Here is a 16,937-nt window from a genome sequence, read left to right as displayed (position 1 = left end):
TCCCCCCCCCCCCCCCGAGAACTATCATATCTAACTAGATGGACTTGGAACTATGACCTCGATCTATATATCTACGAAAACAAAGTTTGAAATCTATTTCTCCCCAAATGAAAAGTTCGAAATCTAAATCTCCATATAACTGGATTACATTGGTTTAAGCTTTAACTCCAAAACCAAACCATCTAAACCAATAATAACCCAAAATAAATCGAAATCTATTTCTTCCTAAATCAAAATCAAAAATTCTTCTTCATTCCCCTTCGTCTTCCTCGTCTTCCTCATCTTCCTCGTCTTCCTCCTCCTAATCCAGCAAATTCATACAGAAAACAAACTATTTTTAATTTTTCCTAAATCTCAGATTACAAAACTTGTATAATCCGCTCCAGAAATGACATAAAAACCCAAAGTTTCATCATTCTCTAAACAACAAGAAGAACAATAAAATCAAAACTGTAGCAAAACCCAGATCACACTTACTTATAGAACGGAGAGTAACTCAAGAGACCACACATTAAAAGTAAAAAATCAATAACACCCAAGCCACTATAAAGTAAATCGAAAACAACGAAGGAGAGAGAGAGAGTAGTTAAAGTCGATGATGAGATACAATGACCGTTGACCAAAGACGAGCCCACCGTTAAAGTCGACGACTCCCATTACTTCTTCTTGCTCTGACCCGTTAATGGATCCAGGTCGTCGGATCATTCCACCGACGAAGTAAAGAATGATATGATGAACTACGGGGATTGTGTTGATTTGCCCAAAAAAAACGGGGATTGTGTTCTAAACTTCTAAATCTGGGTTTTAATTGGGTTTGTGCTCTAACCGGATCAAAATCTGGTTTTTTTTTGGTTTAAAATTGTTAATATTCGGTTAAATAAATATCAAACCCGATGGAACTCATTTATGTGGATAAATAGATATTGAATTATTAATTTGAGGAGATTTAGATATAGAACTTTTGATTTGAGTAGAAATAGATTTCAAACTTTGTTTTACGGAGACATATAGATCAAGGTCATAGTTCCGGTTCCATCTAGCTAGATGATAGTTCTTGGGGAAAATAGCTCGTTTTTCCAACTTTTGAGTATAAATCTATATAAATACTAAACATACTTTACTCAGTGATATACAACATATATATTTTTTGAAGATAATATTTCTTTGTTATATCTATTTGCGATTTTACATGGGATTTTAGTTAAAATTTTTATCAATAAGAAAATCATTGAATATGAATATAATTTGAAGATTAAAAGATAAATCTATATAAGTAACGTAGGCATTTTACTAATCTATATATAACATATATTGTCTAGTGTCGCAATAATATTGTCGACAATCTTCTGACCTTTTATCTTTAAAAGAGTTCATTCCATATTCATATCCCATGAAAACATAATTTAAAAAGTTCTAACGTTAATGTCGATCGTTGACCTAATTATAGAGACCATTTAAACATATTGATATCCTACATTAAATGCGAATATATAAAGTTTCATGAACAGTTTTACTGCTATGTCGCTACAATGAGGTTGTCCAAATGCATCATTTGCCATAATAGAATTTTCGGCTAAGTCAAGAATACTTAAATGATGAAACGTTTAAACCCCACAATAAATATTTATTCACTAATCCAAGTTACATACTTTCCTAAAATCTCATATGTTATTTGCAGATGTTAATTTTGTGATGCAACCTCAGCTTCGTCTTCTAAAAAAAAATATAGTGTAATTTAAATATGTTGTTGCCAATGTTTTGGGTTAAAAGCATTTGATTATATATATATATATATGTTATATTTGTTATATATGTTTTATATCATGTTATAAAATTGTAGCTCTAGTTGATAATATACGTTATGAGATATGCTACACAAAGCACATGCCACTTTTTATAACGGCTTACATACCATTTTTCTATATTTCCTGACCATTGATTTTGTTTTTTGAGATAGATTATTTTTTCAAAATTCTTTTTCATAGTTTTTCCAAAAAAAAATGTACCCCTTACAATGTCTTTGTTTTTGATCAAAACTTTTAAGTTAAGTTAAGTTAAGTAATTAATCTTTTCTTTCTTATAACTAAAATTTAATAGTAAATCTATATGGTATATGTTTCTTAGAAATGAATGTTTCAGTTCAATTTTATTTTCATGTTTAGATTTTTATATATACAATTACATAACTTTTTTTTTTACTCCAACATGCATTAAAATCTTACTTACATTCTAAAACTCATTAACCCATTCTAAATTTTGGATATAATCATTTTTTGGTTATAATATTAATAATAACATTATTACTAAAACATATTTATAGTATTATTTTTACTATTTTAAAATTTTCATTTATTTTACTTAATTCATTTTTAGATAATTATTATTTTATTATTTACTAAAAAAATATATAATTTTTTATACTAATTAAAAATTTAATTAATTTTTGTTAATTTGTTTTAATTTATTTTTTACTATTATTAATTATAAGTAATAAATATGCAATGAATGAATATTAAAATTAGTATTTTTTTATGCAAAAAAAAGAATGGATTAAGTGGATGTTGATGTGGAGGAAGGTGAAGTGACAAAAAAATTATATTTGCTTTTGTATGCAAACAATGTTCTTGACCTTTTCGCAGAACCCAGAGGAAAAGTAAACGAGCTAGTGCCAAAGTTTCATCCCCTGAGATACAAAAGATTTTCCGGTTTCACGTTGTTAGAAAGCATAATGGAGCTGCACATGAATACAGTTGACAAATGGACCGAATGAGCAAAACATATTTCATTTCTCTAGAGGTTCACAAGAACTTCATGTGTTATTAGAGATAATTGAACTTGCATAAATCAAACTTTATCTGCAAAATTTACAGAGTACGTGGTTTACTCTGTAAGCAAACAAATTTTAAAAATCAAATACTAGTTTACAAAGTACGTCTACTATTTATGTTTGGGACCTCTTATTAAATGATACAAGAGAGAAGGATCTTTCTCTTGTCTCTGATTACAGTGTTATCACTCATCATAATAGCATACACCATCTACCACAAGCTTCACATGTGAGAATTAACGTCCACAAGTCTGAGATACTTCTTTGTATAAAGCACATGACATTCATAGAAGCTGATGACCAGAGTAATTAAAACTAGCAAAGCACGGAGCTGAGAGAAGTACCTCTTAGTTGTTCTTGCAGGTTTCCGAAATGGAAGAGAAGCAAGCGAGGAGACGACTACTCCTGGTTCCAGTTCCAGCTCAAGGACATATATCTCCAATGATACAACTTGCGAAGACCCTTCACTCTAAGGGCTTCTCAATCACAGTTGTTCAAACCAAGTTCAGTCACTTTATCCCTTCAGATGACTTCACTGATTTTCAGTTTGTCACTATCCCAGAAAGCTTACAGGAGTCTGCTTTGACGGATCTCGGACCAGTGCATTTTCTGCTTAAGCTCAACAGAGAGTGTCAGGTAAGCTTCAAGGAATGCTTGAGTCAGTTGCTGCTGCAACAAAGTAAAGAGATCTCATGCGTCATCTACGATGAGTTCATGTACTTTGCTGAAGCTGCAGCCAAAGAGTTTAAGCTTCCAAACGTTATTCTCAGCACAACCAGTGCCACAGCTTTTGTTTGCCGCTCTGTATTCGACAAACTCTATGCAAACAATGTCCTGGCTCCCTTGGATGGTACTTTTGAATTCTCTGTTCCCATTTTTCGCTAGTGTCTATAATCCGTATAACAGCATGGTTCTTGACCTTTTTGGCAGAACCTAAAGGAAAAGAAAACGAGCTAGTGCCAGAGTTTCATCCCCTGAGATACAAAGACTTTCCGGTTTCACGTTGGTCATCAACAGAAAGCACAATGGAGCTGTACAGGAATACAGTTGACAAACGGACAGCATCCTCGGTGATAATCAACACAGCGAGCTGTCTAGAGCACTCATCTCTTTCTTTGCTGCATCAACAGCTTAAAATTCCAGTGTATCCTATAGGCCCTCTTCACATGGTAGCCTCAGCTTCTACGAGTCTACTTGAAGAGAACAAGAGCTGTATCGAATGGTTGAACAAACAAAAAAAAAAATCTGTGATATTTGTAAGCATGGGAAGCGTAGCTTTGATGGAAATCAAAGAGGTGATGGAAACTGCTTTGGGGTTGGATAGTAGCAACCAACAGTTCTTGTGGGTGATTCGGCCTGGGTCAGTACGTGGTTCGGAATGGATAGAGTACTTGCCTAAGGAGTTTAGTGATATAATTATGGGTCGAGGTTACATTGTTAAATGGGCTCCGCAGAAGGAAGTACTTTCTCATCCTGCGGTAGGAGGGTTTGGAGCCATTGTGGATGGAACTCAACGCTAGAAAGCCTCGGCAAAGGAGTTCCCATGATCTGCTGGCCATTTTCGGGTGATCAAAAGGCGAACGCGAGGTACTTGGAGTGTGTTTGGAAAATTGGGATACAAGTGGAGGGTGAACTGGACAAAGGACTGGTCGAGAGAGCTGTGAAGAGGTTAATGGTGGAAGAAGAAGGAGAGGAGATGAGGAAGAGAGCTGTCAGTTTGAAAGAGCAGCTTAGAGCCTCTGTTAAAAGTGGAGATTCTTCACATAACTCGCTAGAGGAGTTTGTACACTTCATGAGGACTCTGTGAAGAATGTTTTCTCTACTAAAACACCCAAAGAATCAAGATTCCTTTTTCAGTAATTCCAAGTTGTTTCTAGGAGAAAGTATCATATCCTAAAAATTCTACAAGTGATGCCAAAATGTATTTGGATAATAACTGACTGAAAAGCCATGGAGGCCATGAATAAACAAAACACATTTCATTTCTCTAGAGGTTTCACAATCACTCTAGTTTAAGCTAACATTGACCAATAGAACCACTCTAGATAGTGACGGAAGTCACTATCTCTCAATCACATAATGTCATAACGTATAGATTCCATGGTTAACAAGTAAGAAATAGAGGTTGCATCTACTGGTTGGTAATATGACAATATCTCACAAACTAATTCTGTAGAAGAATAATAAAGTATACAAGATTAATACTGACCACAACCTAAGTAAGTTCTAAATTAAAAGATGACAACATGTAAACGAGAATAACACAGCTACAATGCAGATTGACCAATATAGCTATATGCATATCACAGCTCTCAGGTAATGGAACGCAAATTGAGTATGCTTAGACTAAGTTAAAACACAGAGCACGACGGCTCTTCGGCTCTTCAATACATCAACATAACAACTAACCACCAATCCATAGATTTTTACATGTTATATGCAATCATCACCAAGTCCCAATTCCAAGAAAGTTCAAAACTTTATTCTGACTTCATAAAGTTACCTCTTTTAACTCTTCGTTGACTGAGAGTCTGAGACTCTCTCTTTCCGGCTTGTTCTTCTTGCTACGGCGGTCCAAAACCACCGGATTTTTGGCAGGTGGGTCTGGTCTGGATTTTGTTTTGGTGGAAGATAAACTTTTGGCATTATCTAGCGATACTTTATTCACTTTTTAGAGCGTTTCATCGAAACCCTAATATGTTGAATTGTTGTTTTTGTAGACTTTTAGAAAAACCCCCAAAAAATATTAACATAAGAAATACAAATTATGACAATCGTTCTATTGGTGGGAGAAATAGTAGTATTCAAGAAATAATTTGGAAAAATATTGTTATTAGCTTGTAAAATGTATAAATAGTTTACAAAAATCAAGAGTGACAGTAGTAGACAAGATGTTAATTTGATTACATTAAAAATCCAACTCTTTTATGAATAAGTACAAATAAAAGTCTAACTTGAACTGCATTTTGGCAACTAATTAAAACGTAAAAAGTTAATATTGACATACAAAAAAATGTTAAAAAGTAATAATAATAACAAATTGATAAAAAAAAAGATTTGTATATTTCTCCCTTGACAACCCAACAAACTTTGTCGTGGATTGAGATGAGACAGCAGAGAAATGCCCATCACTTGTTTCAATACAGCAACCAAGCGACGTACCATAATTCATATCTACATTTTCTGTTTAAATATTTGTTTTTTGTTGTTGTTACTTGTTGTGAATTTAACATTTTGTTCTTGTCGTATACGTTAGGTTCGTAAAACCATATTTCTTAATATAAGTAATTATTTCTAAACGTAATTATATTTTCCATAAGAATATATCATCCAATATTTGCACAAGTAAAACAGTGACATAATTTGAAGAAAAGAGAAACATTTATACCAAAGCGTGAATTTAGTTACATAATAGTACAAAAATGCATAAACCATACTATTCAGTTGGACGTATCCTTTTCCCCGATTATGAATTTTTAATTTTATTAACAAGAAGTAGATAATCTGAGAGCACACACATGTGTGGTCCAACATGTTATGCGCTCCACGTGCGAATAAGAATGGTCAGTGGCTTCACTTGTGTATGGTTTGGACAGTGGTATACGATAGACTGCGCATCATGGCGGAACTAAAACAGCCTTGATTATATATAACACCTTTGTTCAAAAAAAAAAAAAAGATTATATATAACACACGATTTACCAATTACCATGAGATCCGCCATGACCCATGATGTAAAAATCCTAAAAAATGTTTGATTTTCTTTTTTTGATTAATCAATCATTTTTACAAGTTTCATACATATACTGCAAAATAAACCAACGGAATGGTGAATTTAGTAAATTTCTCTGTTGAATAACATGCGCACACAATTGAACCAAATATTTCCGTGCTTGGATCTCATAAAGCATGGATTCAGACATTTTAGCTATACTGATAAGTGATAAAGATGTCTTCTACATATACATATGATGTCTTATATATATATATATATACATATATATATATATACAGTTTTTTTTTATTTGTTTTAGGGCTTAGAAAAGAAAATCAAACATTTAGGATTTTTTTCTTTCTTTCAAAGTTACTTATGGGCATTGTTCCTATTTAATCAGTAATTCATTATATTGATGTTTATTGTTATATTCTATAGGAAATCTTATTAGTTATTATTTGAAAACTACGAGAAATACTTACATAGAGTGTCGTTTAATGTATATAAAAAATTAAAGATCTACCTTACGTGGATTAAAATTTGTGTTGTTGTGACCGTCGGAAATATTGGCATCGCATAGGTTCTCGTGGATGTTTCATACATGGTTAAAAATATATTGGTGGAGGTTATCTCAAAAGTAATTAACTTCAGAAAATATATATTAAATCTATTTATAGTGTAGCTGTGTATGACAATTAGACAAAGCAATACGTTAAGAGAATTGTATTTCGTTTACATACATACGAATATTGTTCTATTAACAAAAGAAAAACTTATATTGGTTTACAAAATAAAATATTTATTTTTTCAAAATTATTTTATAAATTTATTTAACATATTATATTTATTGTTTCAGAAATCTTAGAAAACAAGAAAAAAACTATATAGAACAATTATAAAACTTAATTTTATTTATAAAACTAAGATTAAATATTTACAGATCTAAATCGTTTAATGATGACAGATATATTTCAAAACTAAGATACAACATTGCTTATATAAAAAAACATTTATATACTTATTTAAGTAATCTTGTTAGAACTTTAACCAGCTTTGATGGGGCATGTTACGAAAAATGCTATTGTATTTTAATTAATCTAATAACTAACAATATAAAAGTTTATATTTGTTTACGAAATAATAAAAAAATATTTTCAAAGTTATTTAATGAAATTATTGAAAAAATTCTATTTATTATTTTAGAAATCTTAGGAAACAATAACAAATTTTTAATTGGCTAAAATAAAAAATTTTATACACAATATTCACTATATAAACAATACTAAGTGTATAATGTTGACAATATACATATACATAATCTAACGGTAATTTTCACATATAAAGTTAATATATACTAATATGTTATAACAATAACTACAATTTGTAAATTTGGTATATTAAGATTTTGAAACACGATCACAACAATTTGTAATAAGATCACAGGTCAATAGATGTTTGGTTAGGTTTTTTTTATAGATTTTACCAAATGTATAATTTGTGAACTTGATATTGCTCCCAAACCAAAATAGTAGTGCTGACTACGGGTCGAAATCGGGATAGAATTTAAGTAAATCAAATATAAAATTTTAAAATGTGTAGAATAAATAAATTTTCTACTATTATTTTGTAACAAACAAATCCAAATTTACTTAAATATTTTCCTAGTACAGCGTGGTTTACTATCTTGTTCAAGGGTTATTTTCTTATAGTGAGCAATAGCTTTATTTATATACAAAATTGGTTTTTTGATTGAGCAATACTTGCACTTGTTTACTTAGGGATAAGGTCTACAACAACTCCCTATTCTCAAACTGTATACAAAAAGTATACTATCATTTCCTTATAGATTGATGTTTTATGTTATTTTTTTAATATTATAGAGATTTTACTTTGTTTTAAAGAAACCTTTTAATATAATTTGTGTTAACTAGTGTTGAGAAATCGTGAAATTTGAGAAAATATCTGTAAAAAAAAATTGAATTCAATGGATTTATTATTGGTTTATCGTTATGTAAAAATATTTATTGTGTGAACGTGGTTGTGATTCGCACAATTCTAAACCAAAAAAGTATGATGAACAAGGGAAGAATTAAAAAAAATAAACAATTTTCTTTATTAATCTCAAGCAAACTCAATGAAATTACAAAGAGTTTCTAACTAGCTTTGGATTCAAGTTAGGGTTTTGCAAATATTGAGCTTAGTATCTTGAGAATTTTTTTGTCCTACCTAGCTTGGCCGTCAAACTCACTACTTATATTAAAAGAGTCGATCTTAGCTAAGGGGGTGTATTCAACTTGACATTTTAGGTGATTTCTGTAAAAGTTACAAATTTTATGTTATTCAATCATGAATTTTAAAAAGTCTCATGAAATTCACTGTTATTGAACTGATGATTTAAAAATCTACTTTAAAATCCACTGTTATTCAAAACAGTTTGTGAATTTGGATTTTAATAACTTTTAGGGATTCTGGAGGATTTGAGAAGATTTGTTTAGTTAAAAATACAGAAATCCAAATCTCATGGTTTTCGGTGGGATTTGAAAGAATTTTACCATAAATCATATCAACTTCCCTAAAATCTATCAAAATTCCAAATTTCCTAAATCCCATAAAATCTTCCAAAATCATTGTTTCAATACACCCCTATGTCTTTTTTTTCTTTGGCTTTTGGTCTTTTCTCCGATTTGTTTCATATTCCCATAGATTCGATTCTTCTTCGTAGATTGTTGGGGGTTCCTTCTAGCGGTCGTACTGATCGAGCTTGTTTATTTCGGACTTGATTGGACTATTCTTTGTTTAGTTCTGAGATAATCGAGTGATGCTAACCGCATAATTAAACGTTAACTAATTACTTCATAACTAGATAAATATCCGCGCTACACCGCAGGATAAATTTTAAGCTCATTTTGTTTGATGTAAGTATGATTAGTTAAAATTTTAAATGTTTTTAGAATTAGTATTTTGTATTTGCTCATTTTAGTAATTTTACTTATACTCATATTTTTAGATTGAAAATTTCATTGGTATATTTCTAATTCCATGATCCATTTTTAGAGATTTCAACATCTAGATGACAAAGCAATTGTCCAACCAGTTTCATTACTTATAAAAAAATTAAGTCTTTGATATAACAACGATAAGTTGTCTATATAATTTATCGATAAGTTATTTTCTAACAAAAATTTATATATAGAACAAGTTATACCAGAAAATAAGCATTGGCTATGAAATAGCATTCTATATATATCAAGTTAAACGGACTTTAAAAAATGTGGATAAGTTAGTTGGTGACAAACTTATATATATATATACTAAAATTTCAAATATAAACCTTGGGCTAGGATGCAGTGATGTTATTAATTTTTGAAGCTTTGTTATATAAATGACAAAATAAATCATAAACAAACTTTCACCTTCATCTAAAAATTTTAAATGACAAAACTGTACATACATGGAATCATTTTGACTCAACGCCATTTTCTAAATGACAAAAGAGAACAAAAATTTATCTTTTTAATGAAGTACTCAACGTTAAGTGTTCCACTCAGGTAATCATGTTTATGATCCTCTGTTCTCCACCACGTCTGTACTAATATTCACACCTTCATCTTCTTTCTCTTATGCATACAGAGATTTTGACTTAACATAAATCCCATTTTTTTCTTCCAAAACTATTCCTTTTCAGCTTCCAAAAAATAACTACAGTGTAAAACAAAGAAGGTATCAATTGTGAGTTGTCTTTAGAAACCAAAAATCCATCTAAATTACAGTGAGTTGTCTATTATGATTTCAATTTATAATATAGTGCAATTTACTTTGCTTTTTTTGGAATGAATGTAAAATATATTAGGGAAAAACCTTGTTTACATCTACGACATCTTAATGTAAATAAGTACAATTAAAAGACCTAATTTAACAAACTCATGAAAACAAACATAAGTACAGAAGACCTAAGAAAGATGAAAACACAGTACAACTTCTTAAGAAGACTTAACCCATCCTCCATGACATGGCAAGATCAGACACTTCACTGCAATTCACGTATTAATTGCAACATGAACGGTTATTCTGGTTTCTTGAGAGAAGAAATTCGATTTCTAACTGTGTGATCTTGCCATAGTGAATTGTGACTTGAAAGACGTGCCAAAGAATGAATTGCAGTGAACTTGCAAACGATGAATCAATAAGCACAGGAAGGACATTGAATTCTTAACGATATTCTTTTGAATAATTTAATGTGTAAGATTCTGCCTTGTTTGCTCTACCAAAATATTGTAAATAAAATAATCTAAAGAATCTATTCTAGTCATCAACTAAATATAATTTAGAAAAAAAAACATTTTTAATTTAGCCAAAGAAAATAGTATTTAATCACGAAATTAATACTTAAAGAGTATCAAACGACACATTAAACAAGGACAATACTTTCTTAGAATTGTGAATATTGACATGTTAGCAAAATTAGAAATAAACTAGGGATTGGACCCGCACATACGTGGAGGGTTAATTTTAAAAAAACTAAATTTGCAATTAGGTTTTGACTATGCGGAGTTACATTTGTAATTATGAATGTTAAAAATATTATTAACATTCATAATCCAACTTTGTACTAATTTATTTTCAGTTTGGTTTAGAAAAAAAGATGATTAGATATAAGTAAATTAAAAAATAGTAAGAGAAAGATAATATATATGTTTATGTCTGTTTTAGGAATCCGTCCCATCCCATATACAGTATACCCTGTTTTTTATCTTATAACTGTAGTTTAATAATATTTTATCAATTTGAGATTGTATATTTTAGTCCAGCAAATAAGGAAGTAGGTAAAAAATTCGCACCCACATAAAATTTTATTTGTAAATATAATTATTTGGTATAGCATTTATAACATAAACTTATCTTGGTTTGCCTTCATCAAAATTTCTAAATGTTTGAAATAATATCGCTTCACCATAAATTTTAGATTCACATGAAATTTAATTTAACTATCGTAATTTTATAATCCCATCTTGATTTATTTATTTCTTGTTCTTTTTTCTATGAAAAATAGTTTATATAATATTTTTTATTTTTTTAAAATTACCCGTTTCCGTCTTATCCGATCTTCCCTATACATTAGATTTTTTAATTAATTATGTATTAGTAAAACTAAAATTATTTGGGGTTAATTTCTGTGAAGTAAACCTATGGATCAACTCGCACTTTTGTGCAGGGTATTTAGTTTTTTTAATTTTTTAAATTTTTTTTATATTTTATTAAAAATAGTGAGAAGACCTGTAATATATAAATTTTGACAGAAAACATAAACTTGCCTTATTTAATTCAACCCAAAGTCTTTAGGAGCCATAATTGTAGAAGTCCATTATAATAAATATTGATAAAATAAAAAATGAAGTTAAAAATATTTAAAAACTAATATTATTAGTTTGGTAAAAATAAAAGAAAAATAAAAAAATAATGAGTCAAAACAGTATATGTAATTCAATTTGATCATGTAGAAGTAATAAAAAAACTTTTTCAAAGTTGTAAAGGTTGCATTCATAAAAATTACAGATTCAAAATGAATGTGTGGACAGACTAACACAAAGTAACCCAAAGTAGGTATTTATCACAAATACATATATATATATATATATATATATATATATTAACATTAGAATCCTGAAAATAAGAAAAAGATGTTAATAACATTAGACGTAAATTTTTCTTATGTTCACATCAAAAGTTTATGTAGGATTATTACCATACTCCTTTATAACCATTTTACAATCACCAAAGCCCAAAAAGAAATAACAAAAACGTTGTTAAGTGATGGATCCATTTGACTGAACATTAATAGAAATAGAGGTGACACGGATAAAGAAACTTATACCGAACTTAGAACAGTCCACCCGAGAGTAGCAAAGAGGATAGTCATGAGTCATGACCTAATAATTATCAACGACATAAGTTTCCAGATCTAGTAGAAAACTCATTGAAACCATTAGTAAAATGACCATGAATAACTTACAATTCAAGCGGATCAACAACCTGCCATTGCCAACACAAAGTCTCCTTGGATAATCATAAAGCCAAACTCCAAGGCAAACGTCATAGGGAGTGACTTCGTAAAACCATAAAAATCACAAGAATAAATCACATCAGTCTTTAAAACTTATATTAGCATAATGTATGATGGAAAAAAAAAATGATAATAGAGAGGAAGAGAGTACGTTACCATCGTTAAATTAAAAGTATTGACATATATTTGCCTTTATTTATAAGGAGAAGATGTGTGTTCAACAATTTTAACAAAAAAAATCTTAACAAAATATTTGATATCACCATTCAATATTTTAATTGTTTGTAAAAATCTATTTATTGTTTGTTTCCAAATTCAAAAAAAAAATATTTCTAGATATACATGATTTTTGTAATTAATGATTAAATTACGCTAATATTATCAGATTTCTCGGTTTATAGGTAAAATTCAGATTGATAATGATATGAGAAAGTCTCGGAACATATTTCCATATTTTTTATTCTCATTAATCTTTACATTTTATATATTAGAAATATAACAAAATTGATGATAAATGATTTAATATAATTATAGTGTTTTCGTTTTTGTATAGCTATATATATATATATATTATATTTTATGAAATATTTAATTAATTTCAACTAATTAGCATCTTTCATCATTTTAAGTTATCATTTTAAATGAGATTTAATGTCATGTTTTAATTTGTAATCGTGTTTTGAAAAAATTGTATAAATCTCTAACTATTTTTTTTTGGCAACAATCTCTAACTTTAGTTATTAGAATATTTGTTAAAGATTGAGATCTCTTATACTTAATCATTAATATAGTTTCTTAAAATATTTAAATTTATTATTTATACTGAATATAATTTCATAAAATATAATGTATCATTTATAGTTAATATAGTTTCCTAAAATACTGGAATAATTTGAATCAAATTTAACACACGACTAACTGTTTTTAGAAAACTATAAATGTTTACTATTTAATTTGGAAACCCGTTGATTTTAATAATTAAATCTCTTAAAACTTTTAAACATATTTTAGAAATGATCATATTTTTTATAACTAAACATAATTTTTTTACAACTATAAAAGTTTAAACTTAAACAGCTAAAATCTACCAAACAAAGTAACCGTTTTGATAATGTTTTTAACTTTTTAAAGTTATAAAAGATAATATTATAGAGAAATTTTTTTTTAATAAATCATTCCATATGTCTAACCTTGATGCAAATATTGGGAAGTAGTGAGACCATAGTAGTGTCGTTGGAGTCGGCCTTCCCAACAACAAAAGCACCAGGTGCCTTTGTTATTATTATTTTAATTTTTTTTTTTTTTTTTTTGTATAGAATTAACTTAGGAGGATATTCCATCAATTGGCTCATTTAATAATCCAAGTATTCTATCTTAGTTTTGGTGAAAACATATAAAACGTAGAGCAAAATACCATAGAACTTTCACTCCTTAAACCGAGAGTTACTTAGCATAAAAAGGATACATAAATTAAAACAACAAAAGATAAATAAAACTGATACAAAACAAAAGAAATTATCAAGAGCAACTTAAATAACAAAAGAAACGGCAAATTTATGAGTAGAAATTATCTTTTTTTCTATTCTTGGTGATTCTCATTTATAATATCCTTCTCACTTGTATTCTCATCCTACAATGCTTTAGTCCAATGCTTCTTGCTTACGTGCTGCCTCAACATTATCGATTTGGGTCTTGCATCTGTAGTTAAAAAGGTTAGATTTAGCGTATCACTTGTGTATTAATCTGATTATTTCTCACTTAATTATAAGAAAAATGACACTAAACTATTATAAGAAGAAGATTTTGTATACTTGGACATAGCTCATCAACTGAACGATCTAGGAGTAGTGATGCAGACCTAGTTATCAACATGGCTGTGAGACAACACGACTTAAAAAAATAAATCAATTAGAAACATAGTAATACCACACGTATAGTTTATAGTTTCTGCCAAAAAAAAAACTTTGTTTATTCTTTAAAATGCTTACACAGTTTTTAATTCCTCAAACCTTTGAAATGGATGGTTAATAATGACTTGAGAACAGTTGAAGGGATTGCAAAATGTTCTAGATATCTGCATCAATTTTCATAAATTAGTATTCATAATCATATATGACTCTTATTAAGCCATTGAGAAATTTAGACTCTTATTTACTGAAAGTGTGAGAACTTATGATCTGAACAATGAAACAATGATTTCTTTAAACTTTTTTTTGATTGATAGAAAATATGTTTACAAGTTTGTTCTAAACAATTTTATATTTTCTGAAAACTCTCTTAAATAAACCTCCAACTCTTTCTAAGTTCTTAGTTCTTCTCTTTTCTTACAGACTAAAACTTAGTAGCTAGGTTAACTTTCTCTTGTTTGTGCTAAGACTTACAATCAGCCTTCGCACCCTATTTATAGAACTAGGCCTATGCCACACAATGGCAAACTACCTATTCTAATCCTAATAGGAATTGGACAATTTCCTTTTTCTTTAACAATTAGGAAATTTCCCACTTTCTTCATGTTTACATTCCTATCGTAAACATGAAGCTCTTTAATCTTCTAGAAGCTTCTTGGGCCTTCTAATCCTGTATTAATCTTCTAGCTTTATAATTACCGACATAAATAACTCGATACTCTGTTCTTGTACTAGTGTTGAGTCCTTCTGAAGTAGTTCATCCTCTTATTCAAATGTTGCATTTTCAATCTCCCCCTTTTTAACTTTGTGCTTCTCAAGCATAAGGATTTTGTTGTTGGTTTAGACTTAAAACAAATAACTTTAAACCATAGTCAACCGTTCAAAAACATAAACCAAAATGATCACCGAACCATAGTTAAACAATCAAACACAATGAACCAAAATGATCGCTGAAAGTCGAAAGTTTTAACCCAAAACTCCGCCAGAATCTCAGACCAGATTCAAAACACAAAAACAAAAAACACTCCCCCAGAATCTCAGACCACTCCTTCTACCCCTGCTTGAGAAAACAATAGTTAAAAGAACATCTCAAATCATCTTGGATAGTGGATGATTCTGTATGAGCCTCTGTACTACTTATGTAAGTCTTTGCAGAGCTTGTGTTGTATCAACCAATGCTTCATACGACATCTCCTCATTTACTTGAACAATCTGTGGCACTCGAATGCTACCCAACTGAATTACCTCATATATTGAAGAAGTTCCCTCATCGATTTGTCTTCGAACTGGCGCATGGTCTTCATTCACACGAAGCAAGTTGTGCTTAACCGTATAAGCACGCCCAGTTATAACATCTTTAGTGTAAAATTCAACAGCTACTTCTTCCTCTGCATCTGACCACTCAAGTGGACCTTCTTGAAACTTAAGAGTCTCAAAAATTGTTCTAGGGAAAATCCCACACCGAGAAGGATCAGTCCAATTCAGCTCCATAACTTGATCATAAATCAGTCGTCCTAGATCAAACTGGATACCCTGAACCAGCTTATACACGACTTGAGCACGTTTGACTGAAAGATGATTCCTATGTACCGACGGAACCCAATTGTAACCCGCCAACATCAAGAGAGCTGCAACTTCTCCAGGAAGATCCCTAACCATCAACCTCGACCAAGGCAACTTATCTTTGCCACTCAGAACTGCTGCGAGTTCATCCTAACTTAGCTGATCAACAGCTGCATCTGCTTCTAACTCAGCTCTTGTCAACGTTTCAAGATTAAGCGCCTCATTAATAATCCTAGGAGAAAATTCATACCAATGACCTCTAACAAACACCTGAACACCATCCTTAGCTTTCTTATTCGGCAAATTGGCATAAAACTCACAAATCACCTCTTTGACATACACAGAACGATCTTGTACCGAATTATGTAACCCAAGATCCACAATCTTACTAATAATCCCTAATTCATCAGATTGAGAAAAATCCAGTTGTCTTTCTTCTGTAAACTTCCTTGAATAGAATTGTGAGTACCTTGTTTGAGCAGCTTTCGACACAAACAAATAAGACCAAAAATTTCCTTTTGCACGAACACTCTTGCCACTTGATTCTGTAGATTTTGATCGCTTTGTCTTAGAATTAGACCCTTGCTTCATCTTCCTCTGTTTTACTGTGTGACGCTCAAGTTGTTCTTGCACAGAGATTTCCTCAAACTCTTCAGTGTCCGAAGTGATTTCTTTACCTGTATCCTTACCAGAAAGTTCTGTTTCTTCATCACCAATTTCTTGTGCCGATTCATCCTTTGAGGATTCTTCATCTTCATCATCACTTGATTCGTCGACCAGATGAGGTCGATGAGGAACACCACCATCTCGATTCATCTCAGAATTTCTTCGTCCTTTCACCAACCCTCGTCGAGTCGCTCTCAC

At 30.3% G+C, this 16,937-nt stretch overlaps 1 pseudogene; it reads left to right on the top strand.

Moving 5' to 3' along the window:
- LOC104783844 lies at positions 3,168-4,756 on the top strand (annotated as a pseudogene).

This window comes from Camelina sativa, chromosome 4 (assembly GCF_000633955.1).
Source record: "Camelina sativa cultivar DH55 chromosome 4, Cs, whole genome shotgun sequence".
In the NCBI taxonomy this organism is placed as follows: Eukaryota; Viridiplantae; Streptophyta; class Magnoliopsida; order Brassicales; family Brassicaceae; genus Camelina; species Camelina sativa.
This window is presented reverse-complemented; position numbering and strand designations above follow the sequence as displayed.